Source organism: Schistocerca nitens, chromosome 9, assembly GCF_023898315.1.
Source record: "Schistocerca nitens isolate TAMUIC-IGC-003100 chromosome 9, iqSchNite1.1, whole genome shotgun sequence".
Lineage (NCBI taxonomy): Eukaryota > Metazoa > Arthropoda > Insecta > Orthoptera > Acrididae > Schistocerca > Schistocerca nitens.
This window is the reverse complement of record NC_064622.1, coordinates 328,203,747-328,229,002: the sequence shown is the minus strand read 5'-3', so window position 1 is coordinate 328,229,002 and position 25,256 is coordinate 328,203,747. Positions and strand designations below refer to the sequence as shown.

Below are 25,256 nucleotides of genomic sequence, written 5' to 3'. Positions count from 1 at the left end.
TCTCGAACGGCGCTCGGGAGAAACGAGCACTCACATCCTACCATGCGAGCTCTGATTTCTCTTACTGTAGCATGATGCTCATTTCTTCCTATGTACGTGGGCGCCTATAGAATATTTTCGCATTCGGAGGATAAAGTTGGTGACTGAAATTTCACGAGAAGATCCTGCCACATCGAGAAACGCTTTTGTTTTAAAGAGTGCCATCCCATTTCACATATCATGTCCGTGGCACACTCTCTCCTATTTCGCCATAATACAAAACCAGCTGCTCTTCTTTGAACTTTTTCGATGTCCTCCGGCAGTCCCATCTGATGCGGATCCCACACCGCACAGCAATACTCGAGATATGGGCGGACAAGCGTTGTGTAATCAGTCTCTGTAGTAGACATGTTGCACTTTCTAAGAGTTCTGTCAATAAGTCACAGTCTTTGGTTTGCTTTTCCCAAAACATTATCTATGTCATCGTTCCAATTTAAGTAATTCGTAATTGTAATCCCTAAGTATTTAGTTGAATTTACAGCATTCAGATTTGTATGATTTACAGTGTAACAGAAATTTCTTCTAGTACTCGTGCGGATGACTTCACACTTTTCGTTATTTACAGTCAATTGCTACATTTCGCACCATATAGACGTCGTGTCTAAATCATTTTGCAATGACTTTACAAGACAGTAAATGACAACATCATCTGCAAACTGTTTAAGAGGGCTGCTCAGATCGTCTCCTGTGTCGTTTATACAAATCAGGAACAGCAGAGGGCCTCTAACACTTCCTTATGGAACACCAGATATTACTTCGGTTTTACTCGATGCCTTTCCATCAGTTACTATGAGCTGTGACCTTTCTGACAGAAACTCACAAACCCAGTTGCACAACTGAGGCGACACCCCAATAGGCAATAGAAAAAGCTTGTGAGGAACAGCGTCGAAAGCCCTTCTGGAAATCTAAAAACGTCGAATCAATCTGATATCTGCTGTCGACAGCATTCATTATTTCATGAGAATAAATAGCAAGTTGTGGTTTACAAGAAGCATATTTTCTGAATCTGTGCTATTTATCAATAAATATTCGAGGTAAACCACATTGTTCGAATATAGTATATGTACCAATATCTTACTGCAAATCGACGTTAGCGATATGGATCTGTAATTGGGTTACCCCTATTGTATTTCTTCGGTATTCGCGTGACTTGTGCAACTCCTTAGTCTTTAGGCACGAATCTTTCGAAGAGCGAGCAGATGTATGTTTATTTATTTATTTAGCGTATGGCTATACATGCAACATTAATACATCAAGTGTTAGACATTAAAATCTTATAACAATCATGAATATGATTTATGTTTATATTAGTCAGTTAAAAGGTTATATCGAGGTTTGAGATCCATTCTAGCGCCGATGGGGATGCCTCCAGGAAGTCGGACCAGTTCCCTGCATATGCTCGCAAGGAGCATTCACCATGGATGTGTTGGATCGTCTGTCTAGGGGCACCGCAGTCGCATTCTGGTGACATCGCTCTTCCCCATTTGTGCAGTGAATCCGCACACCTGCCATGTCCAGTACGTATTCGATTTAATGCGGACCATGTTTTCCGTGTTAGTTCCATTCCAGAGATGTTGCAGTTATAGCTCTCAAACCAGGTCTGTAGTTGGTCATTTGTCTTTTGGTTCCAATCTAGTCTCCATTGTTTCATGTGGTCATAGTTATTATTTTGAAGCTGCTCAGCTGTGCGTATGGGTGGCTTTCTTGATTTCAATCGTGTGTGTCGCAGTTGTGAGAATTCTTCTTTAATTGGTAGTTCTGGTTTTGTCTCAATCTTTCTGAATTCGTGCAGTAGGGCCGCTTTTCTACGCAGGTCCGGGGGCAGGATATTACATAGCACCGGTAACCAGTACGTGGGAGTTGATTTAACAGTTCCAGAAATCAACCTCATTGTGTTATTTAATTGCCTGTCAATCCAGACTGGAGCGCAGTACTCAGCCACAGAGAACACTAAGGCGATAGATGAGGTGCGTAATGTTTTTGCGTTAGCTCCCCAAGTAGTACCGCTAAGTTTTTGAATGATGTTATTCCGTGTTCCAATTTTTGCAGTGGTGTTCTCCAGATGTTTTCGGTAAGAAAGAGTGCGATCCAATGTTATACCTAAGTACTTTGGAAACTTATTATGTTTGAGGTTGGTGTTTCCGAGTTTTATATTAATAATTTCATTTGTCATTTTGTTATTAAGATGGAATGTAGATACTTCAGTTTTGTTAGGGTTTGGCTTGAGTCTCCATTTCTTGAAATAATTGTATAGTATTTCAACGTCATTATTAAGGACTTCCTCTGTATTGAATAGATACTTGTCTCTGGTAGTCAGTGCGTAGTAGACTAGCCTCCACGTGGTGCACCCCGGGCAACGTGATTATATCGCGGCTAAATAGTCTACAAACCTGGCTATCAGATTATCCTTTGGGATCTCCTGGTAATTCAAACATGCAACGAAGCGACCAAACGAACGATTCCTTCGGGAATCATCCGACTAGAAGATTGGGACCATCAGTCCGGATCTGCCAGCTAAATATTGAGGGAATTAGTCGATCCAAATCTGAATATCTTTCAAAGTTCCTATTGGACAATAGCATCGATGTGGTACTCCTTCAGGAAACACATACCGACTCGCAGATGTATGTGATTATTAAGTATGGAGCTTCTGTATCAGCATACTCGAAAGAAAACTGAGTGGTATAGGCTACAATCTAGAACGGAGACTTTACCTTTACTGGGTGGTTTAAGCTGCTTCGCTACACCAAGGATATCAACTTCTAAGTTACACATGTCGGCAGTTGTTCTTGATTCGAATTCTGGAATACTTACTTCGTCTTCTGTAGTGAAGGAGTTTCACAAAACCGTGTTTAGTAACGCTGCTTTAGTGGTAAAATCATCAGGAAGATCATTGTTATCACAGAGTGAAGGTATTATTCATTGCGTCCTGCGGGTGGCGTGCTTTACGTATGACCAGGATCTCTTTGGGTTTTCTGACAGATTTCGAGACAGTTTCGTTATGGAAACTATTGGAAGTGTCTCGCACTGAAGTTCGCGTTGAATTTCGAGCTTCGGAAAAACTCCACCAACTGTGGGGTTTTGCGTTCGTTTAAATTTGGCATGCTTTTTTCGTTGCTTTTGCAACAGTGTTCTGACCTATTCTGTGTATCATAAGGGATCAGTACTATCTCTAATTCATTTGGTATACATCTCTCAACTGCCGTCCGTGCTGTTTCTTTTTATTCAAACCATATTGTCTACAGTACATAGATTGGAAGGAGGGACTGTCTCTTAAAAAGGAGTCAAGCAAATTTTTGTATACTTTTTTACATACATACATTTTGCGTTTATTTTTGGTGGGTTTGGATGCTACGACATTGTCTCGCTACAACAACCTTGTGGTCTAGAATCCCTGTCTCTGTCATGATGCTCAGGATTATTTGTTGCTGAGAGGTGAAGTAAGTTTTCGCAACCATTTACACTTCGGGTGAGCTCCTGACTTAATTTCTGAGAAAGCATTCAGTGCAATTTTGGACGATGTCTTATGTTATCGCTGGCGTTAAACACATATTATTGTCAAAATATGAAGGATAGATGGAAATTACCACCAAATACCATATAACTGTTTGTGTGGAGTACCTGTTTGAAATAAGACTCAAATTTTCTTTGAATTGTTCAGCGACTGTGTCATCTGAGTCACTGGGCCGGTAAAAGGGACCAGTTATTAATCTATTCCGGTTGTCAAGTAAAATCTCTACTCATACAAATACACAGAAACTCTCTCACTACAAGAAACTCTTTCACTACAAGTTACTTCTGACAGCAACAAACCACCACGAACTGGATTTAACCTATCCAGTCTGAACGTGGTCAGGTCCTTTGTAAAAGTTTAGGCTGAACTTATTTCCGGCTTTAGCCAACTTTCTGTCCGTATAACGATTTGAGCTTCAGTGCTTTCTGTTAGCGCTTGGAGCTCTGGTTTTTTCCTAACACAGCTACAATAATTTACAACTACAATACCCATAGCTGCTAGGTCTATCTTCCTGTGTTTGCCCTGCATCCTTTCAGACTGACGCCCTTTCTGTACTTTCCCAAGATCTCTAACCTAAAAAACCCACCCAGTCCCTTCCACACAGCCCCACTACCGGTGTAGCCGCTTCCTGTGTGTAGTGGACTCATGTACTATTTATCAGAACCCGCAAACGCATCACCCGATGGCGCAAGTCAAGGATTCTGCAGCCTACTCGGTCGCAGAACCGTCTGAGCCTCTGATTCAGATCCTCCATTCGGCTCTGTACCAATGGATCGCAGTCGGTTCTGTCGACAATGCTATACAGGGTGTTACAAAAAGGTACGGCCAAACTTTCAGGAAACATTCCTCACACACAAAGAAAGAAAATATGTTATGTGGACATGTGTCCGGAAACGCTTACTTTCCATGTTAGAGCTCATTTTATTACTTTTCTTCAAATCACATTAATCGTGGAATCGAAACACACAGCAACAGAACGTACCAGCGTGACTTCAAACACTTTGTTACAGGAAATGTTCAAAATGTCCTCCGTTAGCGAGGATACATGCATCCACTCTCCATCGCATGGGATTCCTGATGCACTGATGCAGCCCTGGAGAATAGCGTATTGTATCACAGCCGTCCACAATACGAGCACGAAGAGTCTCTACATTTGGTACCGGGATTGCGTAGACAAGAGCTTTCAAACGCCCCCATAAATGAAAGTCAAGAGGGTTGAGGTCAGGAGAGCGTGGAGGCCATGGAATTGGTCCGCCTCCACCAATCCATCAGTCACCGAATCTGTTGTTGAGAAGCGTACGAACACTTCGACTGAAATGTGCAGGAGCTCCATCGTGCATGAACCACATTTGTGTCGTACTTGTAAAGGCACATGTTCTAGCAGCACAGGTAGAGTATCCCGCATGAAATCATGAAAACGTGCTCCATTAAGCGTAGATGGAAGAACATGGGGCCCAATCAAGACATCACCAACAATGCCTGCCCAAGCGTTCACAGAAAATCTGTGTTGATGACGTGATTGCACAATTGCGTGCGGATTCTCGTCAGCCCACACATGTTGATTGTGAAAATTTACAATTTGATCACGTTGGAATGAAGCCTCATCCGTAAAGAGAACATCTGCACTGAAATGAGGATTGACACATTGTTGGATGAACCATTCGCAGAAGTGTACCCGTGGAGGCCAATCAGCTGCTGATAGTGCCTGCACACGCTGTACATGGTACGGAAACAACTGTTTCTCCCGTAGCACTCTCCATACAGTGACGTGGTCAACGTTACCTTGTACAGCAGCAACTTCTCTGACGCTAACATTAGGGTTATCGTCAACTGCACGAAGTGTTGCCTCGTCCATTGCAGGTGTCCTCGTCGTTCTAGGTCTTTCCCAGTCGCGAGTCATAGGCTGGAATGTTCCGTGCTCCCTAAGACGCCGATCAATTGCTTCGAACGTCTTCCTGTCGGGACACCTTCGTTCTGGAAATCTGTCTCGATACAAACGTACCGCGCCACGGCTATTGCCCCGTGCTAATCCATACATCAAATGGGCATCTGCCAACTCCGCATTTGTAAACATTGCACTGCCTGCAAAACCACGTTCGTGATGAACACTAACCTGTTGATGCTACGTACTGATGTGCTTGATGCTAGTACTGTAGAGCAATGAGTCGCATGTCAACACAAGCGCCGAAGTCAACATTATCTTCCTTCAATTGGGCCAACTGGCGGTGAATCGAGGAAGTACAGAACATACTGACTAAACTAAAATGAGCTCTAACATGGATATTAAGCGTTTCCGGACACATGTCCACATAACATCTTTTCTTTATTTGTGTGTGAGGAATGTTTCCTGAAAGTTTGGCCGTACCTTTTTGTAACACCCTGTAGATGGTGAGCTCCGCATTCATCTCTCAAGCAAGACTAGTATTCTTTACCACTTCAGCTAGGCAGCCAAAACCGAAGCAAAACAAATCGTTGGTACTGACATTAGCCACCACCCATAGCTGGCTGCACCCTGTGGTTTTCATGACACCTGAAAACATCCTTTCCACATCTGGAATGACTCCTCCCAATATGCACACAGTGTGAACTCAGGATTCCTTCCGCTCCTTGGCAGCCATATCCCTAAGGAGCCTGACTGCACGCCTAACGTTGGAGCTCCCAGCTACCATTAATTCCACCTGCGGGCTGAGAAGCTTGCTCTGGATCATGATGAGTGATTGCATCTGGCCAAGGGACTTCGTCAGCCTCAGATGGCGCCCAAAACCTGTTTGTCAGCTAACTGTGGAGGCCCTCTGATCGGCTCCTCAGAAAGTATTTAGTTGTCTGCCACACCTTGGAAAGACTTCTCACTTGATAACTGGTGAGGGGTCACCCTCAGTGCAGGTTGTACTTGGGGTGCCACTGCAGTGGATCGATTGGGGGACACGTGGGATGTCCTGGACATCTTCCAGATCTCTGACCCCACACAATGATGCCACTGGCAGTAGCTTCGTGCTGCATCACAAGCCAACACCGCCTGGAGCTGTGAGTGAAGGGTCACCAATATAGTTCGCATCTGAACACAGCAATTTCAGTTCCTTGAAAAGGCGAAAATATACTTTAGGCAATTAATAAAAGCGGAGGTGTGCCTGATAAATAAACAAACACGCACGAAATTAACGAATTTAAACTAAAGAGCACAGACGAAATTTAAAATAAGTCGCTTCTTATGAGAAACTGTATCACCTCATAAACGAAAATGGTATTTTCTGAGATGCAGCTACAGTAAAAAAAAAAAAAAAAAAAAAAAAAAAAAAAAAAAAAAAAAAAAAAATTGTACTGTTCGATTCAGTCGTGCACTGTCATCCATAAGAATGAAGTAAGATTCGAATGCATCCCTGAAATGACACACATGATGGAATACAGTGCCACAATAACGTTGGCTCGTGAGTGCACCTTTTTCAAAGATCTTGAGGTCAGTATGTCCATGCACCATACCTCCCCACCCCATAGCACCTAGACCACCAAAATGATCGTGTTCGATACTGATGGTTGTACCTTCATATGGCGAGAGGTGAGAAGGAGTAATGCACCCCAGAACAATGTCAAACCCGGTTATTTGGTATTATGGTGTGAGGAAGCATTATATTGCATGGGTGTACTGACCTCTAAATCCTTGAACACGGCACACTCACCTGTCAACGGTATTGTGACACTATACTCTTTCCCATGTGTGGTTTTTCAAGGGTGCACTCTGCCCAGACTTCATATTTATGGATGACAATCCGTGACCGTATCGAAGTGCACAGGTGGAGGAACTCTTGGAAAGAAAGAATGGACCAGTCTGCCAATTCCCAATGAGCAAGTGTGGGATGCGTTGGGGAGGTGTGCTGCCACATGACCACCAGCACCAACGACCATGGAAATGAGCGTTTGGGGTCATTGGCCGTCCGGCCGCCTAGGTGCAGGTCTTATTACATTCAACGCCACGTTGGGCGACCGGATGGGGATGAAATGATGATGAAGACAACACAACACCCAGTCCCTGAACGGAGAAAATCCCCGACCCAACCGGGAATTGAACCTGGGCCCGTAGGACGGCAATCCGTCACACTGACCACTCAGCTATTGAGGCGGACAACCGCTCTGGTGAAGGACTGGAACGCTCTACCTCAAGAACTCGTTACCAACCTCGTGGCCAGCATTGAAGCATGTTGCAGAGCATGCACGGCTGTCTGTAGTATTCATACACCCTATTAAGACCCATGTCTCATTTTTTGCAATGTCCAGGGACCAACATTAATCGCCATGACTTCAATGTAATTGATGTGTTTGTATAGATGTGCTCTTTCTGTTCCTCTCATTGTGTGTTTTATCCACTTCTGTACTGTATTACAACAAGTCTTCCTATGTATGTATGTATGTATGTATGGTCCAAGTTTCATCGAATCATGTTACTTGGCAGTAACACATCATATGAAACTTACTTTCACCCATAAGTTTTGCACTTCAGTGTACCTTTAGATGTTGCCTCTGTTACTTGCAGGCCTGCTGATTCTAGATGTGGCTGATTAATGGTACTTATAGCTGAAGAAAATGCTTCCGAAATAGTTTTTCTTCCGATACAATGTGAAATGCAAGGGTGTAGACATGGTGAATGATGTGTTGTAATGTTTGCTGATAAAACATATATGTTGATGAAGAGCCCGAACACAGACACAGCCAGGAGCATAATGGAATAGGATTAGACCGACAGCTCGTAGAAAGCCAACAGTTCAATTCTTAACGTTAGAAAAACTCATGCTATATGGTGAGAACAGGCGTCGTTCCAACCACGAGATTGGTCCCAAATAAGGGTGCTGATAAATTCCTAAATACAAAGCCACCATCATCATCATCATCAGACTAAATAAACAATAAGTAAATCATCTTCACGACAGCAAACAGAAAGTGTCTCGGTCCGGCTGTGAAAGAATCCAATTTCATGTTCCTGTTTCTTTTAAAAACCTGACTTTCTGTCAATAATATGTGAAATCAGTTTGTACAACTTTATGTTCACCCCCGCAACAGGCTTCTTCCTTTTCGATTGTGGCAGTTTTGTTTAGTGTTAAATATCATGGTTACGTCCAAAATTTTCACCACAGAGTGTTTGGAAGATAGTTGTTTCAACCTTCCTAATAGGACATGAATTAGCAGCGAGTTTTAAATCCCTCCTGGAGTGAAATGTTTGACTGTTTACTTAGCCGTTTGAAGCCAGCAAGAACAGCAGGCCGAAGTTCACATCTCAGATTTCCTAAGATCCGTTTCAGTAGATTGGGAAACTTGGAAGTAACACCAAACAGATCTGTAACGATCCGCAAATAAAACTTTCCAGTTTTATCATGAAACATGCCCTTTGAGGCACTGCTCAACTTTTCTTATACTTTATGAATGGAAAGCTAAGTTCTCTCATTCTTATGGCGTGTCTTGACTCCAATAACAAGCCATTGAAAACTTATAGCAAGAGAGAAAGGTATAGGGTTAACACCAGTCTGTTGATTCATAAAAAGTTTCTTTGTGTTTAATTCCCCTTCGACGACAAGTTCATTACAGACGGGACACTTTGACCTGAACTTATCTTCATTTCATTGCTTTGCTGCAGTTGCTGTTTCCTGTAAGTAAGTGAAAACAGGCGAGAGAAGACCATGGTTCTCATATAACGTGGAAATTCAATTATTGTATCAGGTGTACAATTTAGTAGTCATAGAGGGCTGCTCAAGATGTCACATCAGTCTGAGTCTCCCTCCACGATTTCTTACATGTCCTATAGACTCTTGCTAGCAGTTGATGTATTGAAAATAGTAATCAGTCTTGATTGCTGATATTTTCCAGTAATGTTTTGAAAAATTATTACTTGATGTTCTTTTTTGCGTATAGTAAATTCGCTGATTACAATTTACATGGTTGTTTACATTTTTGGGTAGGTTTAGTGACATCTCTGAACAGTCATAGGGACTGTATCTGTGATACAATATCCACAGTCAATGTCTATCTTCAGGAGTTCTGGGAACCGGGGTGAAGCAAAACTTTTTTTGGTGTGTGTATTATCAGGTAAGTAGTGATTTTACATTGTTATTTCAATGTCTCCCTCTAATATCTTGGTGTAACAATTTGCACAGATTTGAAATACAATGATCACATAAGGTCAGTCATAGGTAAGGAAGGTGGTACTTTGTGATTCCTTTGTAGCATACTAGGGAAATGTAAGCAGTCTACAAAGAAGACTGCAAACAAACACTCATGCAATCTATTCTAGAATAATGCTCAAATGTGTGGGACCCATACCAGACAGGAGTCACAGTAGGAATTGAATGCACTCAGAAAAGGCACAGATGAAACAGAGTACAATAAACCTCATCACTGCTGCATTACTGGCAATAAAAACAGCCTATTAGCAGGCCACATGTGAGCAGATTTTAGCAGTGGGTCATGGATATTTCCCATGGATTCTTGAGCTCTTACAGTCCCTGCTTGTGCATTAGTGGAGACATAACCTTCAGACCATTGCCCGCAGTTCTCAGAACTGGCAATCCAGCCTCCTCTAGTGGGCACACATGGGGATTTCTGTGATGGGCCGCAGTCAGGAAATCCATCTGTGAGTTTTCCTGGTGTTGGTTTCATGTGGAAACGTGTTCTAGTTGCACACTGAATAACTCATAAAATTGTAATGCAAAAATCTTGTTTGTGGAAAATTAGCAACATACACCACGCAAATAAGAATATAAAAAATAGGGTGTATGAAGAGGTGACTGAGATGGTATTCCAAATGTGGACCATGGTGTACTACAAACTAAACTACAAATTTTGAGATCAAATTTCAGAAAAGAGCTCAGAAAGGTAGAGGTCTCTGATGGAAGTGGAAAAAGGAAAAGATGACTTGTATAAACCAATGAAAAGTTACTTGTACTGTGTTTATTACTGTATTACACGTTACTGTTTTATGTCCATTATTTTACAGGCATTAACATTTACTTTTCAATACAATGGATCAACAACACCCTCCTCCTGACATATCAAGGCTTCATGATTCTTGGAAGACTGCCAATGAATCTGAAAGCAAAGCCTTTGCTCATTACTGTGCCTTGTTTCTGTAGCATGATGCCTGCCAGGCAGCGAGTATACATAATAGCAATACTTGCAATGCCTGAAGAAGAAGACCGGGTCGAGCATCGAAACTTTGTGTACAAAAAGAAAAGGTCAGCAAATAACGCAGAAGCACTCCATTAATCTTAAAAGACAATTTTCTGCACCAGATGCTCTACATCAACTGTAGAGTGCCAAAAAAAAAAAAAAAAATAAAAATGAAATGTACTCACCTAAAAGTGCATCAGAATTCTATTGACTCATTCCTTACAAGTTTCTGCTGTTGTTAGGCTCTGTATCTCAGGCTGAATCAGACCTATATGACTGGAACATTGCCTTCTTGCAATCCATTTTTCATTCACTTCGTGCAGTTTTTCTTTGCAGAAATAAATGACTTCACAGCATAAAACCAGCTGGTGAGGTGGCTGCTGCAGTTTTATTCCTATTATCAGCTGTACTAACTTCCTCTCCATGTTATAAAGGAATTTCTAAATCTGAACATGTGTAGTCCATACACAAAGGAGGTAGTTTACAAAACCTTTGCTTGATAAGTACTTTGATATTGACTGTCAATGAGGAGATCTGTGCAATCTATGATTGACAGACGATCAGAAGAAGTGCATATTTCATTACACATTCATTTAGTAATTGCAAAAGCTTCACGGAGATGCTCAGACAATTCTAATTGCAGATGCTGCAATAGAAATGTTCTGCATCACAATGTAGTTTACAATTAAAGTTTTCAGAGTGTACATTCCTAGAGCAGTCAGCCAAAATGTTGCTTCTTCCTATATATGTCTCATGAAAATAACGTGAAGGTAAAATTAGATTGTGCTCAGATGAGGCCTACCGACAATCATTCTCCTGTGAACCATTTGCGCATCGCCAGTCGTTGGCCACTGGTAAGATGGCTCTTTGCCCTTGACTCCCAGAAGCGACGTTATCTGCACCTTCCACCGCTAGTGACCTTCCGCCCAGTGCACAGACCCTCAACCTCTCTCTGACACATCTGAGTTCTAAAATGGCAGCACTGACTGCCAGCATAGCACACCTATACCTTCCCCACTCACCACCAGGCACTGACTACCCCCACATACAGGAGCCTGGCCCAGATAAAAACAGCTGCCTCTGCCAGCTTGAATTTGGCCACCTCTCTGACAACCACCTCAGTTTGCCAGTGCCACAACAGGTCTGCCTATCCGCTGCAGATCTTCCTGCATTTCGCTGCCATTTTCTAATGCTGCAACTTCTCTGTATACTACAGCATCATCTGCAAAAAGCTGCATGGAACTTCCGACACTATCTACTAGGTCATTTATATATATTGTGAAAAGCAATGGTCCCATAACACTCCCCTGTGGCACACCTAACAAGCGCAAAATCATGCAGAATGAGTTTGAAGAGCTGTTCACTGACAGCATACTTCACCCTCTAAAAAGCTCCTTGCCCTCAGCTTTTCACCTTGCCCGTAAGGAGAATAGTTTCTGGCACCCCTACAGCAATTACCATGAACCCAATGGCTGCACCATGCTCAACCATTACCCTGTCCCTGTCCTATGCACCTACAGTGAAGCCATCTCAGGAATAACCATTCTCTGCAAGGCAGAGTGTGCAAAAACCCATATCCAAACCCTGGTCATCCCATAGGGTGTCAAAAAATTGCCATCATGCCTTTCGGCCTGTTCAAAAGCGTTTTTATGATGTTTGGCCTCTGCAGTACTACAAAAACCTAGCAGCGATGTTTAGACAATGTATTCTGGGGTGAACACTGCCAACATCTCTGAGAAGGTTTCCCCCTCCTACAGAAAGCAGGAGTGATTTTCAGCACTACAAAATGTGTCTTTGTGGTAATCGAGCTTAAATTCCTTGGACATTTAGTCTCTGCTGATAGCTCCTGTCCCCTCACTGAGAAAGTATGGGAATAGCAAACTTTTTCACATCTTATCACTTCCAAAGGCTTCAGGTGTTACTTAAAAATAGCATTATCAACTTTTTATGATGCCATCTCAAGGAGACTGATGCTACTCAAGAGCATCTAGCCACAGCATTTCGTGAGGATAAGAAGAAAGCCAACAAACTGGGCTCTTAGACCCAGGCCATGATCAAGAGCACTGGAAAGTTAAAATGGGACCTCACCAGCACAATTCTTTTGGCTCACCTGCCAACATCTCATAATTGTTGCAGGTATAGGACAAATCAGTATGGAGCCATCCTCCACTAACACATGGGCAAAGTGTAAAAGCCATTCACTTTTTGTTCTTCCAAGCTTTCCAATCAAAAATGGCTCTGAGCACTATGGGACTTAACTGCTGAGGTCATCAGTCCCCTACTTAAACCTAACTAACCTAAGGACATCACATACATCCATGCCTGAGGCAGGATTCGAACCTGCGACTGTAGCGGTCGCGCGGTTCCAGACTGTAGCACCTAGAACCGCTCGGCCACCCCGGCCGGCGCTTTCCAATCCACAATGCCTGGTGTGCATATAACTGCAAGCACATTGCAGTGTACAAAGCCATTGAATATTTCAGACTTTGATCATGGGGCACGTCTTTATGGTCATTAAAGGCCACCAACCTCATACTACTGGTTTTTGTAGGAAAGCTTTAGATCAGATATCTCCCTGACAGTTTAGGCTACAATTCACTAAAGACATCTGGCATGTCACTTGTATCAGTAATGTGGCAGATTGCCTTAGCTGTTCTGTGCCATCACCCAACCACTGGATTACAAGGCACTAGCTGCCACCCAAGAGGGTGACCTGGACTTCAACCCATCCCTTTAGGAGTCTCGAATTAATACCTATATTTGGCTCTGACTGTAAAATGTAGAGCAGTGTGCTCACCGATCCATCACAGCCTGAAAGGTCTGGTAGTTTTTCCCACCTTTCCCTTCCACCAATTTTCTGAAAACTGGCCTTCAACCAAGTTCACAGTCTTGCACAGCCTGGCATCTGCATATCTGTCACCCTTATGAAACAGCTTTTTGTCTGAGCAGACATGCAGTGTGACTAGCAACTGGGCACAAACCTGAATTCCATGTCAGAGTGCCAAGGTTGGCTAGGATGTACATGCCCCTGTGACAACCTTCCATTCTATGCTTTTCTCCACTATAGTTGACACCTGTGGCTCTATTACACATTTTACTACCAGCTGTCAACCAGCTGCACTGTGCTTCTCACAGCCCCTGACCAACACACACACACACACACACACACACACACACACACACACACACACACACACACCATCCCAGTTCCACAGACACCCAATGCCCCCAACATAGAGCCACCGCTGATGCTAGCATCTGCAGTGTTGGAGCAGCAACACTATTTTATGCACTGACAGTGGTATGCAGAGGAGCAGCCCATGTTCATCCTCTCATGAGACAACCGTACTGACCCTAGCACTGCGGGCACCTCTTAGTACATGTTCCAGGACCCACACTGCCTGTTTGATGCACTCCTAAGAGTGCCACCACCATGAAGGTGCACCCGGCCAGTCATCACCATTACACCACATGCGGAACCCTTCACAGTACCTGTCAGATACAGATGGTGCAAACCCCCACTGCTGCCCTGCCCAGATCATGTTGAGTCCTCCAACAAGCATCCTCAAACAGCTTCAAGCACCTGCCTACTCTGTTGGTAGTGGTGTTGCTTTATTGATAAGGGACATCATTCGTGTTCATTGACAGCAGCATACAATGTCATGCTCTTGCCAGACACCAATGGCCAGAGAAGCTCCTGCCAGCTAGTGTACCACTGCTTCTCTCCAGCACTCGTTTTAACTTCCACTGCAGGTAGCTCATTGGCCTCTGTGGTTCCTGGGAGACACATTTGGTTAACAATCATGACCAGTGTTTGTTCCAAATCCAGCAAGGCAACATCTCTCAGCTGCGCTCTTGACAACATGGCTCACAAAATGCCACATGGTTTCTGATCCTAGTTATTGTTCATCTTCAGAGTTTTTCTTTTATATAGTAGTACCGGTAACTCAAATATTTCCCTTTGTTTGCTTTGGCTAGGTGTGAGGAAGGAACACTAGCCATTGAACATCCCATCTGCCCCTAACATAGGACATTCTATGCAGCGAGTTCAACATGGTATCCCACAGACCTTTCTCTTGGAACAGTATGATATTGGACATTGCCTCAACATACATTCTATGATTGTTTTATTAACCTGAAATCATTACTGAAAATTTTATGTATATCTACTGTATTAGAAAACTGCCAGTTCCATTCCTAAAAAAAATCAAGGACGACCAGCTGTCTAGGTCCAGTGAGGTGGTAGCCTTGGGCAGTGGGGAGTGGCATTCAGTCAGATGGCAGTCCTGGATGGTAGAAGATAGATGTTTGTAGCCAGAACAAAAGTATTCCTTTTCCCAGTTATCATTAGGTACTTTAAAGTCACACAAAACTACTACTGTATTCTCAAACAAGTTCTGTATGAGTTCAGGCAGTATTTTAATAACCTTATGACTGATGTGTCTGAATCTGCTTGTCTATAGAAATATCCAATTGTTAGGTGTAAGTCTACTGATGCTGGTTATGTTTGTTCATATGAATTTGTGGATGGATTAATTATGGAGCAAAATTTAGTTGCTGTTGCTACAAACACCCCACCTTCTGGGGAGCCTTATCTTTCTTTCCCCTTATGCATTGCTCATATTATTATATATTTCCCTATGCTCTGCCTTGGGGTTTAGCCAACTATCAGTCCTTAATACGGCATGTGGATGATTCCATTAACAGATAGATGTGTTTTCTGAAATGTTATTGTGAATGTTCCTGCAGCAAGAGTCTCCAAATTTTGTTATCAAATCATATCTGATAATTAGTTTCTGTTGTTTGGGGATCTCTAAACTTCAACTGATCTGAGAAGAACAGTACTATTATGCATGTACTCTGCCACCTGAATGGCCACTTCTTGTGTATAGTGCATACCCGACCCATCTAGAACAACTTTAGAACTCTGTACCCTGTAGTGCAAGCAATATCTGTGAGGTGAGCATAGTATCCTCTGTGTTAGATGTAAGTTGGCTGACTGTCTCCATAGACCTGAATCACTAGAAGACAGAAGGCTTCAGTCAATAGTAATTTATTTTTGTTCTTTAGTGGACAGTACTTTGTGAGGCAGACATTGTTGTCTGTTGTGTTACTGTTTTGTTCAAATGGCTCTAACCACTATGGGACTTAACATCTGAGGTCATCAGTCCCCTAGACTTAGAACTAACCTAAGGACATCACACACATCCATGCCCGAGGCAGGATTCGAACCTGCGACCGTACTAACAGCGCGGTTCTGGACTGAAGCACCTAGAACCACTCAGCCACAGCGGCCGGCTACTATTTTGTACTTCACTCTATTTCATACTGTCTACTTATGTTAAGTGTACATAATTGTTGTAGTCACAATTTTTATTAAATGTGTCAATTCATAAGAGGATTCCATTTTCAGTTACCACTTTGGCTTTTGTGGAAGCATGAAGCACAGATTAAGGTTCCTGCTCTGTTATAAGCAAGCATGCCTTGTTACCCCCTCATGGCTCCTCACACTGCAGTGGCCTGTGTGGAGGCTGGGCTGGCTACACCCCCTCCCTGCAACATCCTCTGGCAACCAGTCGATTTAGAGATAACAGACTATACTGCTCAAGTTGGTCAGTATCAGAGAGTAAACGTCATGTAAATTTTGGTAAAATGCTGTTTACATTTAAAGTGAAAGATCAAAACTTTATTTTTCATGTATTTGTACTATTTGTACAGATTTATATATTAATAACAGCATGATGAATAATTATTGCTGCTATTGATGTAAACTGAAATACATGGAAGAGGAACAGCTAGTTCTCATAGTAAGTGCAACAGAGTCATCTGACTTTGAAGGCAGTGTATGTTGGCAGCACAATTCTGTTCTACACATATGAATGCTTACTCTATAGATACACTCTAAGACAACAAAATGGTGGACCATGAGGAAATTAAAGAAATGGGATGGAAATCAGTAGATGTGATGTACATGTACAGACAAACAAATTATTAGTATTTCAGAAAAATTGGATGATTTATTATAGAGAAAGAACTTCTGAAATTGAGCAAGTCAATAATATGTTGATCCGCCTTTGGCCTTTATACAAGCAGTTATGTGGCTTGGCATTGATTGCCAGAGTTGTTGGATGTCCTGCTGAGGTATATCATGCCAAATTATGTCAATTGGGGCACTAATCATCAAAATTATGTGCTGGTTGGATAGCCTTTCCTATAATACTCCAAATGTTCTCAATTGAGGAGAGATCCAGCAACCTTGCTGACCAAGATAGGGTTTGGCAAGCACAAAACCAAACAGTGGAACAATCCTCCAAATGAACAGCTGTGCTGACACCCCATGACACCCCATAAATGAGACTTGCTGTCTTCACCATTTTCATCAGCCTCAGAAAAGAACTGCAAATAGCTGGAGATCGTAGATGACAGACTTCACTGGTACCTATATGAGTGACAGTCTTCAGCTGTGAGTGACAGTCTTCGGCTAATTGCAACTGTGTTCTCAGTTGCTCCCAGGAAGGTCTCTCCCACCACATGGACTATTTCTCTCAGGAGACACCACCTGCAGATTTGATTTATTGTCTTCCTGTGATGATCAGCCTCTTAGATTTCTGACTGCCCACAACTAGTAGCCCTTCCTTTCACATCTATGGCTGCCCTAATATCAACAAAGGGATGACCGCTGCTTGAGCAAGAGAGAGAAGGTCCACTGGCTGTGCCTTATTACAACCAGAAGGCAATGCCTGAAATATATTCGTTGGAAGGATGGCAATAGCCTGTTGACGAGTTGCCAGCTACAGTTCACCAATGAAATAGTCCCAGATCTGTGCACAGTGAGCCAGTCTAAATGGTCACAGACCTTTGTCTCCTGCGGTCTGTGGTAGCAACAGAATCAGAAATGTTCTAGCTTAGTGAATCCAACCATCAATGGGCTGGCCCATCTTGGGCTGTCTGACCTCATGCTAGTCAGCCAACTCATCTCAGTCTCGGCAGCTTATGCTGTCATTGGGCTGGCCCATTTAGCCCAGCCAGCCTGTTCAGCCCATAGGTTGTAATCTGTGGTCAGGCCCATGTCACAAAACTCACTCCATGCACTACATCTGCATCTGCACATCTCATCTACATACTGAAGGATCATAAAGAATCATATAATCTACCAAAGTGTGTAGGACAAATACAGCTATTTTGCTATAGGATAAATAGTGACATTTTCATACAAGAGAATCAAATGGACTATAATTATGTCCGTCCATTATAAACAAAGCTACCACAAATGTCTCATATAGGTAAAAACCTGAAGAAGCATCTTATGTTCAGTGCAAGTGCTTTACTTAAGAGATGACAGATAAAATGAAATGCTCTTTGGATCATCACAAACTTCTTTGTCGTAGGAGGGCAGTTCAGATTTGCATTATCATGCTTAGAAAAATAGTTACCAAATCTTTTAGCACAAGCAGCTGCTTTTCTCGTGCAATAGTTCATTTCCCATTTTTACAGAATTCACCTTTTTTATTGAATAATAATAGCTAAGACATGCTGTTATGACAACTAAAAATCAACCCAATACCAACTTGAACTTGAATAAATGCAAAACATAAACTGAGGGCAGCAGTGACCAATTCAACAATGAACCAAACTCTATGCTATAATGGCAGTGCTGGTGGCTGCTTGCTTGCTTTCCATTTTTCAAATTAAGTGGAATTCTTTAGCATATGTGTGACCAAGTGCCAGTCTAGGTCTCTTGGTGCCCTATTCCACTGGACACTCTTGGCATGCATCCAATCCGTATCACACCCATAATGCTCCTCCTCGTTGACCTCTCATAACACCTGGGTGCTGCCTGGCCGATCTTTTCAATTTGCCACATCCCGCAGTACACCCTGTCAACATACCACTAAATCTGGAGTCAAAACAATCCCAGAACACTGTTGTTCACCTTTCTACCAAACCCCTGAGCCCCACAGAAGGTTCAGTCCTCTCTAAAGGCCTCACCTTTAATCCTACATCCAAATTTAAGTGTGCTGGTTCTCCCACAGTGGAAAATCTTCTTTGCTGCCAGTCTCTCCAACAAAATGCAACCTAATTCCCAACATCAAAACCCTGCATCTCCCAGTTCATATGACCATCCAACTGTGATTATCCCCCTCCTCCCCCACAATCTAATAGCCCTCCAGTCACCTTCCAGGAATTCTTTACCTCAAACTTGGCCTCACCGTCCTTCCACAGGTCCATTTCTCAGAAAACAAACCATTAAGCAGAAGAAACGACAGTCGTACACAGCCTCAAAACAGATCCTTGCCTCATCATCCTACCAGCAGACAAAGGTTCTACTACTGTCATCACAGTAACCACCTGCTGGAGGGCCTTCATCAATTGTCTGACTCTCACCTATAAACTCTACAGAGAGATCCCATTCCAGAAGTCCTACATAATCTCCAATCCCTGCTTAAAGCCTTGTGCCCTTCCTGGAACCTCCCACCTGAATCCCCTCCTCACCCCACTGATATGCCACACACCGATCTTCTACATGCTCTTTAAAACCCACCAACCCTACAATTCTCAATGCAGCATTGTAGCTGGTTATTGTGCTCCCAATGAAAGAATTTTGGCCCTCATTGAGCAACAACCCCAACCAGTTGCCCAATATCTAGCCTTGCATGTTGAAGATATCAACCAATTACTTTACCAACTCTCCACCATCCCCAACCCTTTACCTCCTAGATCTCTACTCGATACTGTTGACACACTTCCCTATGCACCAACATCCCTCATGCCCATAGAATACCCTCTATTGAGCAGTACCTCTTCCAATATCATTCATGCTTCAAACACATTACCTCAGACACCTAATTAACTTTATCCTAACACACAACTACTTCTCCTTTCAAGGAAAGGTATACAAACAAAACTATGGCACAGCCATAGACATCCACATGGCACCCACCTATGCCATCCTGTTTATGGGCCATTTAGACAAAACCTATCTAGCCTCCCAAAACAACAACCTTCTGGTCTAGTTCAGGTTCACTGATGATACCTTCATGATCTGGGCTAGACACTATATCCTCAATTCCTTCTTAATCTCAACACCTTCTCTCTCATCTGCTTCATGTGGTCCACCTCACCTCAGCATGCCACCTTCCTGGACATTGATCTCCTCCTCTCTGATGGCTTCATCCACACCTCCATCCACATTAAACCCACCAACCATAACAGGACCTGCATTTCAACAGCTATCACCTCTTCCACACCGAAATCCCGCCAATACAACCTGGTCACCTATTGATGATGTATCCATAGTGATAAGAACTCCCTTGCCCAGAATGCTGAAGGTCTCACAAAGGCCTTCACAAACAGGAACTACCCCAACCTTAGTCTGCAAACAGATCTCCTGTGCCATATTCCCACACGTCCAATCCTCTCATCCCTCAAGAACCAGCTAAAAGGGAGGCACCTCCTTTGTCACCCTATACTACCCCATACTGGAACAACTAAACCACATCCTTGGTCAGGGCTTTGATTATTTATTATCATGTCCTGGAATGAGGGACAGCCTACTCAAAAATTTTCCTTCCCCTCCTAAAGTGGTTTTACATCACCCACTGAACCTTCACAACATCCTAATCCATCCCAATGTCACTCCCAATTGCAACTCCTTGCCATAGGGATCAGAGTATATAAGTCCCACATACAAGATCTGTCTAATCCATCCACCCAGCACTTCCTACTTCAGTTCTGTCACAGGCTTTTCTACCCCGTTGGAAACAAGGCCACATGTGCAAGCAGCTATGTCATATACCAGCTCTGCTGCAGTCATTGCACAGGTTTTTATATATTGTATGACCACCAACTAGCTGCCCACCAGCATGAATAGTCACAGCCAAGCTAAGGCCAAGAGCAAAGTGAGCCACCCTTTGGCCACAACATGCAGCTGAATGTAACATGCTTGATTTCAAAGGCTGCTTCACAACCCGGGGCATCTGTATCATCCCCTCTATCACCAGCTTTTATGAACTGGGCACATAGCCATTACTCTTACAACACATTCTCTGCTCCCAGTCATCCCAGCCTCAACCTACAGTAATGTACTGTCCTCCACCCAAGAGTTTCTACCCCTTCTGTCGTATCACTTCCTCTCAATTGATGTCCACGTACTCTCAGCCAGTGCACTCTCTGCCAGTGCACCCACTGGTCTTTTTTTCCTTCTCTACTTCTCTCCTCTTCAGCTTCCAATTCCACTCTTTGCCAATGTATCCACTAGTCTTTTTACCTTCTCTGCTCCTCTCCTTTTCTGTTTACCATTCCTCTTCATCCACAGTCACCTGATGCTGTGTGTGACAGCCTTGCTCTACTGCCGTCAGTCCCTGCATGCTCCGCTAGGCAGTGCTGACTCCTTTCCCCACCACATGTACTTTGCTAACCTTCCAACTATCCTGCCCCACTCCAGACAGATGCTTTCATTCAGCATGACACCATTGCATTCTGATGGGAGCAGTGAGAGATAACAGTCATGTGTGCATGAGGTGTGCTTGCTTGTGTGAATGTGTGCGTGTTTTCTTCTCTGAAGAAGGCTTTGGCCAAAACTTCAATGTGTACCAGTCTTTTCATTATGCTTGTCTGCAACTCAACATGTCATCTTTATGGTGAGTAGCAATCTACCCTGTTCATAATATTGTTTATAATCAAAAGAGTAAAAGACCAACTGTGCATCAACAAAGTGGGGCAGCCAATGTAGAGATTTTTATTTTATATTTGCGAGTATTAAAAGCAAGGGAAGCCAGTTTCCAGAAAAGTCATGTATATTTTGCTTCCTTTAAAATTTCAGTCAATTAGTCTTCTGATTCCAAACTGCAATCTTGCAAAATCTCATAAAGTTTCTTTACTGTCTTGGTGCACAGAATACAAATCAAAATCCACAGACAGTTAAGTTCCTGGTAGAATGTTCATTGAACCACCTTCAAGCTATTTTACTACCATTGCACTCTTGAACAGTATGTGAGAAAAATGAACACTTGAATTTTGCAATGCAATTTGTAATTTATCTTATTTTATGATGATGATCATTTCTTTCTAAGTAGGTGAATACCAATAAAATATCTTTGTACTCTGAGGAGAAATTGGAATTTCATGAAAATATTCTTCTGCAACAAAAAAGTCTTTTTTTTAATGATTGACACCACAAATTCGTGTATCATATCCATGACAATCTCTCTTCTATTTCCGCTTCTTTGAACTTTTTCAATGTCTTCCACCAATTCTATCTGTTGTGAATCCCACTCTGCACACAAATACTCCAGAAGTGGGCAAATGACCATAGCATAAGCAGTTTCTTTAGTACACCTGTTGCATTTTCTAAGTGTTCTGCTGACAAATCAAAGTCTTCGGTTTGCTTTCCCAGAACATTATCTATAATGTTATTCATAAATGTAATCCCTAAATATTTAATTAATTTACATTCTTTCAATTTGTGTGAATTATCATGTAACCAAAATTTAGTACACTTTTCATTTTAGCACATTTTCATTTTAGTACACTTTTCGTTATTTAGAGTCAATTGGCACTTTTCACACCACACAGATATCGTATAAATCATTTTGCAATTGGTTTTGATCATCTGATGACTTTAAAAAGATGGTAAATGACAGCATCATCTTGGCTGGAAAGTTATTTATTGTGCTGTGAGAAATTGGAGGTGCTCTGCCCCCTATGCTTCTTCATTGATGTGCATGATCCAGCAGGAGCAGTAAGGAATATTTACGTCATAACAAGCAACAGTGGAAAAATCAGCATCAGACAACTATGACTATGGTACAAGCACTGCTTTTGGCCAGTAGATGGTCTGCGTATAAAAATCATACTTCCTTAAGAAAACTATCCCTCTTGAAGACTGTGTGACATTGCAATTCATAAGATCTAGAACCACTGGACAAATTCAGCCTCTACATGTGTGCTTTTTGCATGTCTATAAAACATTATTACACTATGTGCAGCTCTGCCTTGAAGAATAGTCCATTTCATGTTAAGCTTCACAGCAGACTGTCTTGCATTCTGTTGCATGCCATCAGTTCTCATCAGCCCCTTACATCCATTTCATCCTACATGCATTCTTTAAGAGTGATGCCATCTGAACGCCCTGCATGGTTTGTAATTTGCTAGGAGTTTGCCTTCGATATTGATAGTGTGAACCTTTGTGATTATTGTGGTGCACCATTTTTCACTTGGTGTTCATAGTGCAAGATAATGGTTTGTTTTGAACATTTCTTGAACGTCAGCAATGTCCATTTTGAGCAGTGTAATACATATACCCCATAGAAGGTTGATCTCTACGCCTCCTGAACACTCATTTTCCATCACTCTCCTGATGCACATGACGAATAAATAGTATCTAATATTTTTCTTGTGATAATTGTTAACACAACAGTTTCAAATGAGCTTTAAATAAAGATTGAAATTACAACATCACACTCTAGGTGTTCCTTGTAAGAGAGATATCTCTTAATAACTTAATCACTTGATTCATCATTCCAATTGTGTTCTCATTTCTGGTACAGTATTTTTTTTTTTAAATGTATAGTCAACAATGGGATCTTCTCTAAGACATAATATTGCAAGGGACCTTGCTTTTCACAACAAAAATGAAGTGCTGCCCCATGTTGGTTTCCTATGTACTTTGGCCTCATAAGGACTGCTCCTTGTCTCTTAGAAAACATCTAGAATCAACAGTAGCTAAAGTCTACACACACAACAATAACCCACACAAACTGCTTGGCAGCAGATGGGGAGAATGTGTTTACACAGTGAGAGGTCCTGCCCTAGGACTACTATATTCTGTCATGGAATACTGCTTCACTGTGTGGTTCAGTATCCCCTTGTGAAGAAACTAATGCCAAACTATACAATGTAATCCCTATCATCAGTGGATGCATCAAAATTACAGCCCTACAATGGTTACCTGCAGTTAGCCATATTGGTGGGAAAGGGTTCTTGATCCATCAATTGAAGAGAATTGAAAGTGAAGCAGAACTGACAGTGCTTAAGGACTCTCCCAATAATCACTGAGAAGGCTGAGTTCCAGGAAACCATTTACCCTATGGGGAAGGAGCTAACAGTTCAAAAAGTGAGGTTAATAATTTTTATTTTTACATGTCTACCAGCAGTGTAACATATTTCACAGCAAACACCTTTTTATCATGATGTTTATCTAACTCTTAAAAAAGTTTGAGACTGAATATAAAAGATTATAAATCAAAAAGAAGCTTGATGCTGTAATTATGGTATAAGTATATTTGAGACATAACTTGCAAAAAAAATTGAGTAATCTACACAGCAGGCCTTCATTTGTATGTACATGTTTCTCATAAATATTCACAAAGTTGGTAAGCAATATGAAATAAAACCACATAATTAAATAGTTAATTCCAAATGAAAAATTAGTATGAATATATGTGGAACAGAAGAGAAATACTTACTTATCAGTCAATGTTTTGCCACTGCAACTTCCCCTGGTGCACACTACCCACCCTTTTCTCACAATCTCTCTATCTTTTTTGTTTTGTATCATTTTCTTTACGAAGGAACTTTCACTTTGTGCCTTTATTTTTAACCTATTGAGTATCAACAACTCATTAATACATGTACTGTATTGTACTACGTATCAATGTTTATTCTGTAACTGAAGATCTTATCCTTTTCCTCACATTTTAATTTCCCTTTATTCAGGTAAAAACACTTTAAGTAAGTGCCAGATATCCAACAGCACATTTTAATTTTTTTTTCTAGCCGTAACATTTCATTTCTTTTGCATTAGTAACAAGTAAGTAAACTTTCATCTTCTGTTTCAAATATAATGGTACACTGGAATGCATCCCATCCTCTGATAGCAACAATACATTATAAATATGTTTACTGTCTTTCTTCCACGGGAATAAAATTATTACAGACAACAGATGTCTGTATTTATTATGGTGCCTAGTCAAGTAACATATCTTACTATTTCTTATTATAAGGAAGAAGTCTGGCAACATTTAATTCTGACAAGTGTTCTGTAAGTTTTAACATACTTAAGAAATGAACACGAAGAAATATCAAGGTAATATCACATATATAATTACTTCCTCAATAATATGAAAATAAATACATGTTTTCTTAGTGATTCTACCACAAAATACAATCGGTGGGTGCTGAGGAGTTACTTCATGAAAACTTCGGAAAAAAACAGGTAGATTAGATTCCATAACTGCAACATGAGACCACTGGATTTGGGTTCAAATTAATAGATCCTATGTCTATGACAACTTTTAGTTTTGCAGAAGTCCCTGTGTGGCTGGATACAATCAGCAACAACATATTTAGCCACAATGAAGGATATTCATTCTCTCGAATCTCCTTGTTATTTCTTATTCTCTGGTACAAATCAATACAAGTAAATAATTGTCTTTTTTAAAAATGTCCTTTAAAATGCAATATTTTCTCATGAGTAAACTGAGACATAGTTTGTAGCAGGATACAGTGAATGTCCATCACATCAGCAGATCTGAAAAAAGAGGTATGTATTAGT

The 25,256-nt window shown here is 41.7% G+C and overlaps 1 protein-coding gene across 2 annotated transcripts in view; it reads right to left on the bottom strand.

Annotated features, from left to right (window-relative positions):
* Window positions 1–23,929: 23,929 nt before the first annotated feature.
* The window catches only part of LOC126203809 (anoctamin-5-like), a 288,957-nt gene continuing 287,630 nt past the window's right edge, over window positions 23,930–25,256 (bottom strand). For both annotated transcript variants that reach the window (XM_049938177.1, XM_049938176.1), the window contains exon 18: window positions 23,930–25,232. The gene's annotated coding sequence lies outside the window, so the exon portion shown is untranslated. The remainder of the gene's footprint in view (window positions 25,233–25,256) is intronic.